We start from the raw sequence: 14,870 nt of genomic DNA, 5'->3' as shown, positions 1-14,870 counted from the left end.
GCCATGCTCTAGAGATGCAGGCATTTACTTTCTTGCTCTGTGTGCTTGCATTATGCATGATGTATGTATATATATACCTGCTCCCCCTTCTAGTGTGATCGTCATAGTCCGTGTCACCTAAGGCAAGCAATTCCTAATTTCCACTGTGAAAGTAAGGTGACATGTCACCAAATTTTCAGCGTGGAAATCTAGTACTTTGTCGAATGCCTTAGGAAAGTATAGATTGGGACCACACCCTTTTGAAAGCCAAACCCCAAAGCCCCTATGCATGCAAAACCCCGAAAGCCAATGCCAAAATCAGGTTTTTACTGCCAATTTCCGAAAATTAAGGTTTTATCAAAATAAAGGACTACCCTTGGACAGGCATTGTGGGGTGCTTAACACCTTCCCCACACGTAATCAAACTTCCAGACCTAAGAATCAAGATTTTTTGCCATCCACATTAGATTAAGAAAAATTACATTTTTCTTAGCCTAGGATTGGTGATAAAATCAACTAGAAATAGGTGATCAATCACACCTTAGAAAAACCCAATGATTGGTGGCGACTCCACTTACCTTTGGTAATCTCTTAAAATTTGGCCCAGATTCCTACCATAATACCAAAAGTAAACCTACCTTCCTCCACCGAGAGAGAGAGAGAGAGAACACCCAAAGCTTAGCGTGAAAACCACGCACCATCATTTCGAGAGGGGCCCTCCAACAGGGCTCCCCACGCATAGGAGCTGTCACCATGGCAAGTGGTCGAACGAGGGCCTACGAAGACAGCAGCGAAACCGCCCCGTTCCAATCGAGGCCAGGCGTTGACAATGAGTAAATTATTTAATTGTTATTTTTGCTAAGTTGAAGTTCTAAAATTCCTCATTTGAGAAGTTTGTCATGTCAAGAATCGTAGCTATTGTGGTGTTTTATGTTTGTACCATGCTATATTGAGAGAGAGAGAGAGAGAGAGAGAGAGGCAACATACAAAAAAAATGAAGCAAATCAACTAAGACTTAAAATACTTTACTCATATATTTCATTTGTTATTCATACTTTACTCATACATTTTATATGTTTTTGCAAATTCCAATGGTGGGGCGGCAAATTCACACAAGTTTGGTAGGAACAAGCACTATAAAAGCAACAAACTAGCTGCCCTGGAATGCTTCAGACAAAAGCTAAGAATGTCATTAATACAATCATGAAAGCCTTCACAACAAATTGATTGTAGCCTTCAGATAGCAAGTGTTAATCATCTTCAGTTGTCGAATGAAAGATATGTAACTTTTGGATAGAAAACTATGGAATCGACACAACTAATTGAAAATGTGGGTTCCAGTTAGCTAAATTGATAAAATCTTTGATGGTTGAATAAGAGACCTGAAATTCAATCCCACCTACACCTAAAACTGTTTGGTGTATTGGTTTGATGATAAAGAGCTATCATCAGGAGCGAATGCTATACGTTAAAACTCTCTTTTAAAATTTTTTTTAAAAAAATTGAAAATATTTGTGTTCATAAATAGGTGAAATATTAATTTTGATATGGAAACTCTTGAGAACAAACTAAAGAGCTCATTTATTGAATTTTCGTTTTTCCACCCTTATTTAAGAGTTTAATGAAGCTTCCTCTCTCTGTGTCTCTCTGTCTCTCTCTCTCTCCACATAAATTGTTATTTATTAAGCACTTAACGCTAGCAATTTCTTATATAGATGTCTTTAGTATTTTATATTCATGTAAGTTGCACGTGACTTTTAATGAAATTGGAGGGTTAAGAACCGGAAAAGAGTTCAGTTCCTGGTTTTCACCAGTTGAACCAATGGTTTTTATTGGACCGGTTTAGGGTCCAATTATCATTTGAACCAGCTAGTCCAATCCAGTTTTTAAAAGCATACAATAATCCACTAGACCTACCTTGATAAAAATTGAAATGATTATATTTAGTAAGGAGAGATATGTAAGGTTGAATTTATTCAACCATCTAATTGGCTTTATTCCGTGCCAAATTTGCTTGTAATTCAGCATTTAGTAACCCTGTATTTAGGTGGGATTGTTGTAAGGGTAGTGAGTGAGATAGTGTGAAGATTGCTCAAGAGTGTGCAAGAAAACAGAGAGTCGCGGCTGGGACTCGCGACTGGACTCGCGGCTTCAACCCGCCAGAATCTGCACACGTGCCAAGCATGCTGGAAGATGAACAGTCATGCTAGCTGGAGCACTACAGGACAAAACAGGACAACTGGCCATACGGTTAACTCGCGACTGGAACTCGCGACTTAGTCAAGCCGCGAGGTCAAGCCGCGAGCCACCCCTGTTTTGGAAAAACCTGACGTTTCGCATTCCACTCCTCTTCAGTATAAATACCCTTTTAACCCACGATTGAAAGAGAGCTTCCAGAGAGAATTTTGAGAGAGAAACCCTAAAGAAAAACCAGATTGTTTTACCCACAATCTCTACCTTAGAGTCTCATCAAAATCCCTCACTCTCTTCCTCTCCATTGTCAAATCCTTGAGAGGCCTTTATACCAAACCTGGTTCTCACCATTATCATCTCTGTGAGACAGTCGTTTGGAGTTCTGGGAAGTAGTTAGGAAGGAGCCAATATTCATTGGTTGATGCTACGGTGTAGTAGCGGAATCCGGAAAGCTAGAAAAGAAAAAGGTTCGGCGCAACCTCGTTGGAGCAAGAAGCTTGGAGGGCTTAGGTGCATTGGGTAGATTAGGCTTGGAGGGTCTATTGCTGTCCTTGTATCCCAACTGTATTTTCTAGTGGATTGATTACCGCTTGGAGGGCGGCGGAGAGGTTTTTCGCCGAGGTCTTCGGTTTCCTCTTCGATAACATATCTGGTGTTATCGCTGTGTTTGCATCTTCCTTCCTCTCTATCTCTGCCTTTACATTATCTGCTGTGGTTTATTTTGTTGTGGCTTAGATAGTTGTTTAGTCAATACCATGTTATAGCATATGTTAAGTTTCCGCACACTATTGTTTAACATATTGCGTGTGTTGATTAAATTGGTTTTTGGGGGTCTAAACGTTCAAAAGTGTTTTTGTACACGTTTTTGAACTTTCAATTGGTATCAGAGCGGGTACACATCTGTTTGGTTTTATTACCATTGTGTGATCCTTGACTCCCTTTCTTTTTGAGATGGATAGGTCTCAATCCCTTAATGCACCTCCATATTTTGATGGAAGTAACTATGCATTTTGGAAGGTTCGTATGAGAGCCTTTTTATGCTCCATTGATGAATCCGTGTGGGATGCTGTTGAGATGGGTTGGACCAAACCTGAAGCAGCCAAATCCACATGGGATAAGGCAGCACTTACTGCATCTAATGCTAACAGTAAAGCACTAAATGCTATTTTCTGTGGTGTGTCTCCAGATGAATTTCACAGGATTTCTCACATTATTATTGCCAAAGATGCATGGGAGATTCTGGAAACAACTTATGAAGGCACGAAGAAGGTGAAAGATACCAAGTTACAAATGCTGACCACTCGGTTTGAGGAGCTCAAGATGAGTGAGGATGAGTCTTTCGACTCGTTCTATGGGAAGTTAAATGAAGTAGTTGTCAGCAAGTTTAACTTGGGGGAGAAGATGGAGGATTCCAAGATTGTAAGGAAGATCCTTCGATCATTGCCGGAAAGCTTCCGTGCCAAAGTAACAGCCATTGAAGAGAGCAAGGATCTTGACGACATCAAGGTTCAAGAGCTGGTTGGTTCTCTACAAACCTATGAAATGTCGCTGCCAAATCAACGGAAGGGTAAATCCATTGCTCTAAAGACTGTTAATGAAAAGGTGGAAGATCAAGGCTCTTCGGGAGAAGATATGGTGGACAAGGATGTAGCCTATCTTGTTAAAAATTTCAAGAAGTTTTTGAAATTCAAAAACAATGGAAAATTTGATGATAAGAGAAATTTCCAAAATTCTGGAAGGGAGAAGAGGGATTTCAAGAGGAAAGATGGAAAAGAATCCCAATCCACACAAGGTGTTACTTGTTTTGAATGCAACGGGCATGGACACTTCAAGAGGGAATGCCCTAATTATTTGAAATCAAAAGGCAAGGTGTATGCCACGACCTTGAGTGATTCAGACTCATCCGACTCAGAATCTGAAGAGAGCTGTGATGGAGAAGGGAACTATTCAGCTTTCATGACTATTGCTCATATTGAGTCTTCGGATGAATTAAATTTGCTTGTTCAAGAACTTGGAGAACATAGTGAGGATGACTCACTAGGAATTGTTGAAGAATCGGAAGCTGAAGAAGAAGAAAGCACAGCTACTCTTCAAGAAAATTACAACTCACTTTTGGAGAAATCTGGTGAATACACAAGGGTAGCCAAGGCTGCTGTAAGAAAGATGAAGAAGGCTGAGGAGGACTACAAAAGTCTCCTAATCCGATATAGGGAGGCCAAATGCGAGATTGAAACTTTGAATGGTGAGCTCTCCGAAGCTTACACTAAAGTTAGATTTCTTGAAAGTGAGGTTGTTCAAGCAAATGCAAAAATAGAGAGGGTCACCACCAAGAAGCTTGATGATGTTATATCATCTCAAAAGAGCTTCTCAGACAAATCCGGACTGGGATATACCGGAGGAAGTAGCTCAACTGGAAATATCACCAAAGAAGTGAAGTTTGTGAAGTCCAAAGATCCAGTTGTAGCTGACTCTATGAGTGTGAACCTCGAGGTGGAGAAAAAGAAGAATGTGGTGGACCAACGGATGCTGAATCATCGGAATCAGTCTATGGGCAGGTCCGAGTCTCGTGCCAAGTCACGTCCACGACCACAAAGAGGTCCTAGAGGAACGTATGTGTGCCATTACTGTGGACTTCAAGGGCACACTCGACCAAATTGCCAAAAGCTGAGGGCAATGAACAGTGCTACTCCTCAAAGGTCAGGAGGACCAAGAGTTGATAGGAGAACTTGGGCAGGGGATCAACCTAAAGAGCAAAACGGAGATCCCGGAATGATGAACGTGATGAAGATGATTGGTGCATTCACCAACTGCTTGGAAAGCTTCTCACGAAGGTTTGAAAGCCCTAACTCCCGTACCCAATCCTTTAAGGAAATCACCCCAAACGCAAGTGACGTGTGGGTGAAAAGGGGTACTCATGCATAAGCATTACAACATGTCCATGCATTAATACTTCCTATGCTTTGTGAATATGTTTGTTTGGTATGCTTGTTGTGTTTGTTTTTGGTTGTTTGTTTGTGGATATTTCTTAATTGTGTTTTATCATTCTTTTTGTTTCTTAAGTCAAAAATCCAAAAATTACATAAACATTTGAAAATCAAAAGGGCTTGATTGACTTGGTTGAGTTTTTGTCTTAAAACTCGTTTTGCCGTGTACCTTTGTGCTAATGGCTTTGTGCATTTTCGAACATTACTTGTTTTCATGCGCTCATATCACTATGGGAAAAATCTTGAAATCTATGTGATTGTTGTAAATAGATCTTCAAACTTGTCATGAATGATTGGTGAATGGTTATGTTGATCTTGAAACATGCATAGACTTGTGTCTATATCTCTTCCCATTTTTTATTTTTTTTGCTAAAAAGAGCTCACTAAATGTAAATCTCCAAATGAAAAGAGATATTGAGCTGCAAAAGCCTGTCGCACATTCTAGTATTTGACTAGGAAAAAGGGTAAGCGACCTTATATCAAAAGTGAAATTTCTTTCAAAAAGGCCAAAGGCCTGTTTTTCAAAGAAAAATGTTGTCTATACCTCTCACAATGAGAGATGATTGCCTCAAAAGATCAAATGTTATGGCTGAAAGTGGAGTCAAATGCAAGGCTCCAAGTTATGTTATCAAGTTGTGTGGGAAGTCATATATTCATATTTCTATAATTGAGATTGGTCACATGATCTAGTGCTAATTGTGTATGCCTTGGTTGAATTGATCATTGAAGCTTCACATTAGAAAAAGGACTATTTCATTGTTGATATCCACACACAACACACAAGTTTATGTTTGATAAATGCCATATTCATTTGTGTGATTGTACTTGATAAAATGTGTTTTCACATACTCAATCTTTGTTAATTCAAGCACAAAAAGATTTTTGAGTGTTTTAGGTGTTTTTGGAAAGTGTTTTTTTTTTTTGCTGAAAAAATCTGAAAATTTCAAAAAATACAGTTTTGCCCTGTTTTGGCGGCTCAGTCGCGGGTGTGTCAAGTCGCGTGCCTCAGTCGCTTCTTCGCTGGACAGTTTTGGCGACTTGTTCGCGAGTGGAAGGTCCAGTCGCGAGATTCACTCAGAGATTTTCGCGGCTCAGCTCGCGACTCACTCGCGGGTAGACCTTCCAGTCGCGAAAAACACTTAGAAAAATTTTTCAAAATTTTCCTCTTAAGTACTTTGGCGGCTTGAGCTGGCGACTGTGTGGCGACTTGAACCAGTCGCGAAAATCGCGTGTTTTGCAGAAACAGGAGCAGTTTTTAAACCTCTTTCAGTTTTCCCTCGAACTTTTGTAACTGTTCACCTTCTCTTAAAAACTGCTGTTTTCTCCCAAACCTCTTCGTGAATCCATTTCTCAAACCCTTTTGGTACTTCATTTCTTCTCCAAATCATCAAGAAAAGGTATGGTTTTTGATTTTTCAATCTCAGTTTCTTTTTCCTGCATATTTCTGTTACTGTTTGGACTGGTATTGTGTTCGTTATTCTTATCTCTATGTGTAATGGGTTTTGGAGTATCCTGTTTTTGATATTGTTTCTCACCCGTTTTCATGCTGAGCAGTCAATGTGTTTTTCATTGTTCTGAATTTTTGCTGATTTTTGAATCTGAGAATCTTTTCTGAAATGGGTTTGGTGTTCATATGACTTACTCATTACTCTTGTCTGAATATTGATGTGTGGATGTTAAGGTTTCTTCATGATTGAAATATTTTCCCCATGTTCATGTCTCTGTTGGAGTGATGTTTGTTATCTGTTCTAAATATTCATATGCTGTTTGTTATTACATATCATGGTCATGTTAACCTGTCTCAATGACAGTTGTTGCGTCTCTCTTTGTCTTGGTGCACTTTCACCAAGTTTGATGCACGTATTGATTTGTGCTTCTGTGGTTTATTGGAAGGATTGTTTGGGTCTGCACTATATTCAGTCTGGGTTTTTATATTGAAATATTGTTTATACTGAATCTTGTTGACAATCTTTTGTGGGGTATTGTTGCTTGGTTCTTTTCTGTTGGTCTGCTCTCTTGCAGATGTCTCGTCGATCATCCAGGGGTAAAGACATTGTTTCTGACGAACCAGCAACCCCAGTTGCTAAAAGGACTCGTCTTTCATCTCAAGCATCTCAAGATCCCAATGAGGATAGATTCAGAGTTCCCCTAAACTCACACGCCTACTCAAATGTGTTTGACAAGTCAACAACTATAGTGGAGCGGGTCGTAGAGTTCAACACCTTAGGGACTACTTTCATCCCTCGAATCTTTGAGAAACGAGACTGGGCAAACTTGTTCGGAAACTTTGATGATCCAATGGATGAGCTGGTCAAGGAATGCTTCTCCAATGCATCTGATTTTGGACCTATCCTCATTTTCTGGGTCAGAGGAACAGAGTTTAGTGTTACCCCAGACTCCATCGCAGATCTTCTCGGCATCACCAGACCTCAGAATGTGAACTTAACTCCCTATGATGAACGAAATCCAGAGGTTGGGGAAATTCTACAAATCCTAGGACACGATCATGAGGTGTCTAGTGCAGGAACTTCCATCAGCACCGCAAAGTTTGCACCTGAGTTGACCACACTGAAGTTGATCATGTTCACCAACCTCTACCCATTGTCCAACACTACATTCATCAATCTTGGGAGAGCTATATTTCTGTGTGATCTCATTACCGGAGCCCCCATTGATATATGTGCTCACATCTACTACAACCTGAGGAAGACCGCTTGTCGATCTACAGCTCGAGGAATCATTCCATTTTGCAGTCTCGTCATGAAGCTCATCCTTAATGCAGGCATTACTCCTCCTGCAGATGGTAAAATGTTGACTCGTCAACGTCCCATTTCTTTGTTTACTCTTCAAGCAAGCAGAAGTCACTCCTCCAAATCACCAAGACATGCTCACATCTCTCCGGGTCCTTCATTTGCCCCTGACTCAGAGACACCTGCACATACCACCTCTACATCTCGTGCTGTTCCTGAAGCTTCACAGGCTGGTATTCCGCAAGCACAAACTGCTTCTCATTCTGACAGAGTTGGCAGTGTTCTTGAGCATATTCAGAAACGAGTTGATGAGCTTGTGGCACTTCTCTATTCCACAAACAACCATGTCCAAATGCGCCTCGAGACTATGGAGACTCAGCTAGATGAGATTCAACGGAAGTTGGATGAGAGTCTTTAGCTATTCGTGACAAAAAGGGGGAGAGCATTTAGTAAGGGGGAGAAAAAGTTCAAAGGGAAGTGTGCATAGTGATAGGGGGAGCACACACACACACATATTTTTGCTTTCGTCTCATCTTCTAAACTAATGGTTATTTTGGTTTTGATACACTGTGTTTTGGTGTATAACTGTTTCTAACTTTCCTCATATACTCTTGGATAAACTTTTATATATGTTTGTTGATGTTATTCAGGTATTTGTTGGTTTGTACCCATATGCTTTTGTAAGCTTTGAGGGTTTATGTTTTATGCATAGTTTGTAGGCCTTGTGGTATGTACCATGCTTAAGTGCAGCCTTTATGCTATGTGAAATCAGTATTTTAAATCTAAATGTTCAGCATTGTGGTTTATGTACTGTCACTCTTGTGCCCTTGTAGGATTGTTCCTAGATGCATATGCCTTGTGTGCTATGCATTGGTTGAGTGTTGAGCATACAAGTGTCTTGCCTTGTGCTTGTTAACTTGTATGTCTTTGTGTTCATTCCAAGTGTGAATGAACACTGTGATCACTACCTTGTGGTGTTCACTTGGTTGATCAAGCCATGGTTTGTTCATTAACTCCATCTTATGCTTGATCTCTTTTTGCCTGTTTCATATGCATTAATAATTTTCTGCTTACAATGATCATGGTGTATTGTTGTGTTTCAGGAGTTTATGTTCATATGATTCAAGTGCTTCACAGCTTCTAGAATTAGGTGTGAGTGAGTTTTGATCAACTGTTCCCAACTCACATGTTAAGTCTAGAGTCTGTTTTAGGGTTTTGTCACGGAATAGCCAAAGGGGGAGATTGTAAGGTTGAATTTATTCAACCATCTAATTGGCTTTATTCCGTGCCAAATTTGCTTGTAATTCAGCATTTAGTAACCCTGTATTTAGGTGGGATTGTTGTAAGGGTAGTGAGTGAGATAGTGTGAAGATTGCTCAAGAGTGTGCAAGAAAACAGAGAGTCGCGGCTGGGACTCGCGACTGGACTCGCGGCTTCAACCCGCCAGAATCTGCACACGTGCCAAGCATGCTGGAAGATGAACAGTCATGCTAGCTGGAGCACTACAGGACAAAACAGGACAACTGGCCATACGGTTAACTCGCGACTGGAACTCGCGACTTAGTCAAGCCGCGAGGTCAAGCCGCGAGCCACCCCTGTTTTGGAAAAACCTGACGTTTCGCATTCCACTCCTCTTCAGTATAAATACCCTTTTAACCCACGATTGAAAGAGAGCTTCCAGAGAGAATTTTGAGAGAGAAACCCTAAAGAAAAACCAGATTGTTTTACCCACAATCTCTACCTTAGAGTCTCATCAAAATCCCTCACTCTCTTCCTCTCCATTGTCAAATCCTTGAGAGGCCTTTATACCAAACCTGGTTCTCACCATTATCATCTCTGTGAGACAGTCGTTTAGAGTTCTGGGAAGCAGTTAGGAAGGAGCCAATATTCATTGGTTGATGCTACGGTGTAGTAGCGGAATCCGGAAAGCTAGAAAAGAAAAAGGTTCGGCGCAACCTCGTTGGAGCAAGAAGCTTGGAGGGCTTAGGTGCATTGGGTAGATTAGGCTTGGAGGGTCTATTGCTGTCCTTGTATCCCAACTGTATTTTCTAGTGGATTGATTACCGCTTGGAGGGCGGCGGAGAGGTTTTTCGCCGAGGTCTTCGGTTTCCTCTTCGATAACATATCTGGTGTTATCGCTGTGTTTGCATCTTCCTTCCTCTCTATCTCTGCCTTTACATTATCTGCTGTGGTTTATTTTGTTGTGGCTTAGATAGTTGTTTAGTCAATACCATGTTATAGCATATGTTAAGTTTCCGCACACTATTGTTTAACATATTGCGTGTGTTGATTAAATTGGTTTTTGGGGGTCTAAACGTTCAAAAGTGTTTTTGTACACGTTTTTGAACTTTCAAGATACTTTTCTATCCTCACCCATAATTCAGTTACATTTCCATGTAGTGTAGCAAGATAGGCATCAGAAAAGAAGGTTGGCAACTAATAATGTTAGGGTTTCCAAAGATTATTAAATCATTGATCAAGAGTTCCTTGATGACCAACGGAACTCGAGTTTCAAATGGTTTGGTTACAACTAATTTACGAATGTATCCATAAGTATTAAAAACTTATCAATGCATCCAAGCAATGTCTTAAGGAATGTATCCATGAGATAAACACCACATAAGGCCTTATCTAAAAAGGAAATCAAGATTACTTGTCTTCCACATTTGCTTAAGAAAGAACAAATTTGTGAGCATTTCCAAAATTTAATCATGATAATGAGTCACAGCTAAATTTAGTAGGTGATTTTAGCAATATCTTTGTAGAATATTAGAAACGCCTTATTTGAAAAGAAATTAAGACTACTTGTCTTCTAAATATGCTCAAAAAAGAAAACATTTGTGAGCATTTGCAAAATGTAATAATAATAGTTGTGTCCTAGTTAAATTTAGCAAATTTTATTAGTAATATCTTTGTAAAATTTCAAGAATTAATGAAAATATGGATGTTTCTTAGTTGTTGCATGATTGGTTGGGTTTGCTTACCAAAAAAAAAAAAAAAAGAAAAGAAAGAGGGTTCACAAGAGATGGGAAGAATGATAATATCTAGAAGAGTTGTGCACATTGTACACTAAAAATTATGAAGATTATATTTCATCATATTTAAAAATAAATGCCCCGTAAGAAGCATTTATATCTTTATGCCTATATAAACTCAATATCGATCTGAAGGGCTCCAAGTCAATTTTCAATATAAGAAAAGCGATTTTGTGGGGAAAAAACAATTGTGATGGAGTATCTCTTTTCCGAAAATGTTCATTTTTGTCATGACCTATCCAGTTATCAAAGAGATTTTGAGGTTCAAGCATTTTTGTATCAATGATGCTGATGGCCCAAAAAATAGATCATTATTTATGTTAGAATGTCAAGAGTTTATTGAATTTCCGTTTTTCTACCCTTTTTGAAGAGTTTAATGAAGTTCCTCTCTCTCTCCCCATAAATTGTTATTTATTAATCACCTATCACTAGCCATTTTTGATATAGATGTCTTTAGCATTTTATACTCATGTAAGTTGCATGTGACTTTTAATGAAATTGGGTGGTTAAGAATTAAATTGGGTTGGAGAAACAAAAATAGGAGCACTGGATGAATTAAATTTCTCTTATTTCTTTCTTTTATTTTCCTGGTCTTCTTCCAACTGCTACATCACTTTATCAAAAGAAAAGGCAGCTATAATATGTTAACTGTAACTATACACCATTCAAAGAAATTCGTGAGCCAGACAGACCACATGGTGCGAGTATCTTCCAAATTTGAACTCTGTTGGTCAAGATGCAATCTTTAGGAGCCATTAGATTCAAACCCTTTCTTGCCTGATATACTACACCATCTGTGATTGTGTCCCCCACAAAACCATTTCAGAAGATCAAGCTCCTCTTCTTGCTTGACCCGCCAGGAACTTTCACTTCAATCTGCATAAGAAAAAATATTTCCTTGCTTATGAATAAGTTCCTTGTTGAAATAACACATCCAAATCAAACCACACTTTGAAACTCTTTATTTGTTAAGACCATTGGAGTTCAAAAGCTTAGCTCAGACAGCAGGGGTCAGCCACAAACAGGATATGCATGAGAGAGGCTAAAGTTTATCAGTTTAATTAGATTTCAGAAGTAAAAATAATTCTGAAGCAGCAGTTGCAGATTCGATATAGACAGCAGTAGATGCAGACTACAATAATCAATTTGGCAATATTTTCAATTTTATTCAGCGTCGTTATTTTCAAGTTGAATCCACAGCATATACTTAATTGGGCATTAAATGTTTGGTCTCCACAGCAATTACTAAATTCGACATCAAATTGATTATTTCTGTATCGGGATGCACATATGCACTCATGAACAACCACTTACTATATGCTGATGGCATATGGTGGTCCACTGAAATGATCAAGCATATCAAAATCACCAACGATGAGATTTAAAGGTCCTTGCTAGACAGGAACATAATTTTGTCCAAGTTGCCTCCCTCAATATTATAATAACTTGGCAGACTTAAGTAACTCTAACAAGTTTAATAACCAAAAAAGAAAAAAATCATGCACTGATCAAACTCCATCATGTCAAAGGCAAAACAACAAGTACAATAAAACTTTTGAACCCAAAATAGTCATGAGTTAAGAAGCATTCATGGCTCCAGATCATAACAAGAATCAAGCTATTTGGAAATTTACATCATAGGGCCACAGAACCAAGAAAATAATCTTCACCTTACAAGTGCAGCTCTTCGAATTCATTTTGCACTTGTTGCAGTCCCCAAATTAGCACTTCATACAACAATTTTTTCCCCGTAAAAGAGAATTGCAACCCACATCGTTCGTGTATGGCAGACTGAGCTGCACAACTGCATATAAATGTAGAGCAAAACCACATTAGCAATCCATCTTTGCGCTTGGGGCAGTGACGCATCTAATGAGGTTCTAACCGTGGTGCGTCTATTGCTTGTTGAAAACTATTTCCAAACCCCCCCTTAGGCCTGGGTTCAACCTTGGCCTTTGAGAATTTCAGGAAGGGCTCCCTTTTCTAGGTAAAGCCCTATAATTACTAGTTCTCAAAACTTATTGTCTTATTTAATTACTAACCTTTTGTTTTACCTTATTCCAAGAACCAGTAATTGCAGTAACTTTTTATTGACGTATGGAAATTTTTTTTTTTTTTTTTCATATTTTCATAACATATTAATATAGATATTTAGCATATTTTTACATGAATTTATTATTGACATTGAAAGTTCAAAAACGTGTACAAAAACACTTTTGAACGTTTAGACCCCAAAAACCAATTTAATCAACACACGCAATATGTTAAACAATAGTGTGCAGAAACTTAACATATGCTATAACATGGTATTGATTAAACAACTATCTAAGCCACAACAAAATAAACCACAGCAGATAATGTAAAGGCAGAGATAGAGAGGAAGGAAGATGCAAACACAGCGATAACACCAGATATGTTATCGAAGAGGAAACCGAAGACCTCGGCGAAAAACCTCTCCGCCGCCCTCCAAGCGGTAATCAATCCACTAGAAAATACAGTTGGGATACAAGGACAGCAATAGACCCTCCAAGCCTAATCTACCCAATGCACCTAAGCCCTCCAAGCTTCTTGCTCCAACGAGGTTGCGCCGAACCTTTTTCTTTTCTAGCTTTCCGGATTCCGCTACTACACCGTAGCATCAACCAATGAATATTGGCTCCTTCCTAACTGCTTCCCAGAACTCCAAACGTCTGTCTCACAGAGATGATAATGGTGAGAACCAGGTTTGGTATAAAGGCCTCTCAAGGATTTGACAATGGAGAGGAAGAGAGTGAGGGATTTTGATGAGACTCTAAGGTAGAGATTGTGGGTAAAACAATCTGGTTTTTCTTTAGGGTTTCTCTCTCAAAAATCTCTCTGGAAGCTCTCTTTCAATCGTGGGTTAAAAGGGTATTTATACTGAAGAGGAGTGGAATGCGAAACGTCAGGTTTTTCCAAAACAGGGGTGGCTCGCGGCTTGACCTCGCGGCTTGACTAAGTCGCGAGTTCCAGTCGCGAGTTAACCGTATGGCCAGTTGTCCTGTTTTGTCCTGTAGTGCTCCAGCTAGCATGACTGTTCATCTTCCAGCATGTTTGGCACGTGTGCATCTTCTGGCGGGTTGAAGCCGTGAGTCCAGCCGCGAGTCCCAGCCGCGACTCTCTGTTTTCTTGCACACTCTTGAGCAATCTTCACACTATCTCACTCACTACCCTTACAACAATCCCACCTAAATACAGGGTTACTAAATGCTGAATTACAAGCAAATTTGGCACGGAATTAAGCCAATTAGATGGTTGAATAAATTCAACCTTACAATCTCCCCCTTTGGCTATTCCGTGACAAAACCCTAAAACAGACTCTAGACTTAACATGTGAGTTGGGAACAGTTGATCAAAACTCACTCACACCTAATTCTAGAAGCTGTGAAGCACTTGAATCATATGATCATAAACTCCTGAAACACAACAATACACCATGATCATTGTAAGCAGAAAATTATAAATGTATATGAAACAGGCAAAAAGAGATCAAGCATAAGATGGAGTTAATGAACAAACCATGGCTTGATCAACCAAGTGAACACCACATGATAGTGATCACAGTGTTCATTCACACTTGGAATGAACACAAGGACATACAAGTTAACAAGCACAAGGCAAGACACTTGTATGTACAACACTCAACCAATGCATAGCACCCATGGCATATGCATCTAGGAACAATCCTACAAGGGCACAAGAGTGACAGTACATAAACCACAATGCAGAACATTTAGATTTAAAATACTGATTTCACATAGCATAAAGGCTGCACTTAAGCATGGTACATACCACAAGGCCTACAAACTATGCATAAACCATAAACCCTCAAAGCTTACAAAAGCATATGGGTACAAACCAACAAATACCTGAATAACAGTTTTACAAAACATAATATATCAACTTAAAGA

General features: G+C 39.3%; 1 non-coding gene across 1 annotated transcript; it reads left to right on the top strand.

Annotated features, from left to right (window-relative positions):
- Positions 1 to 12,783: 12,783 nt before the first annotated feature.
- LOC126707852 (U4 spliceosomal RNA) lies at positions 12,784 to 12,936 on the top strand. Its single transcript, XR_007649149.1, has one exon. It is a non-coding gene; the product is annotated as a U4 spliceosomal RNA (small nuclear RNA).
- Positions 12,937 to 14,870: the final 1,934 nt, after the last annotated feature.

The sequence above is a fragment of the Quercus robur genome, chromosome 11, assembly GCF_932294415.1.
Source record: "Quercus robur chromosome 11, dhQueRobu3.1, whole genome shotgun sequence".
NCBI lineage: Eukaryota > Viridiplantae > Streptophyta > Magnoliopsida > Fagales > Fagaceae > Quercus > Quercus robur.
Note: the sequence above shows the minus strand (reverse complement) of the source record. Positions and strands in the feature narration are given on the sequence as shown.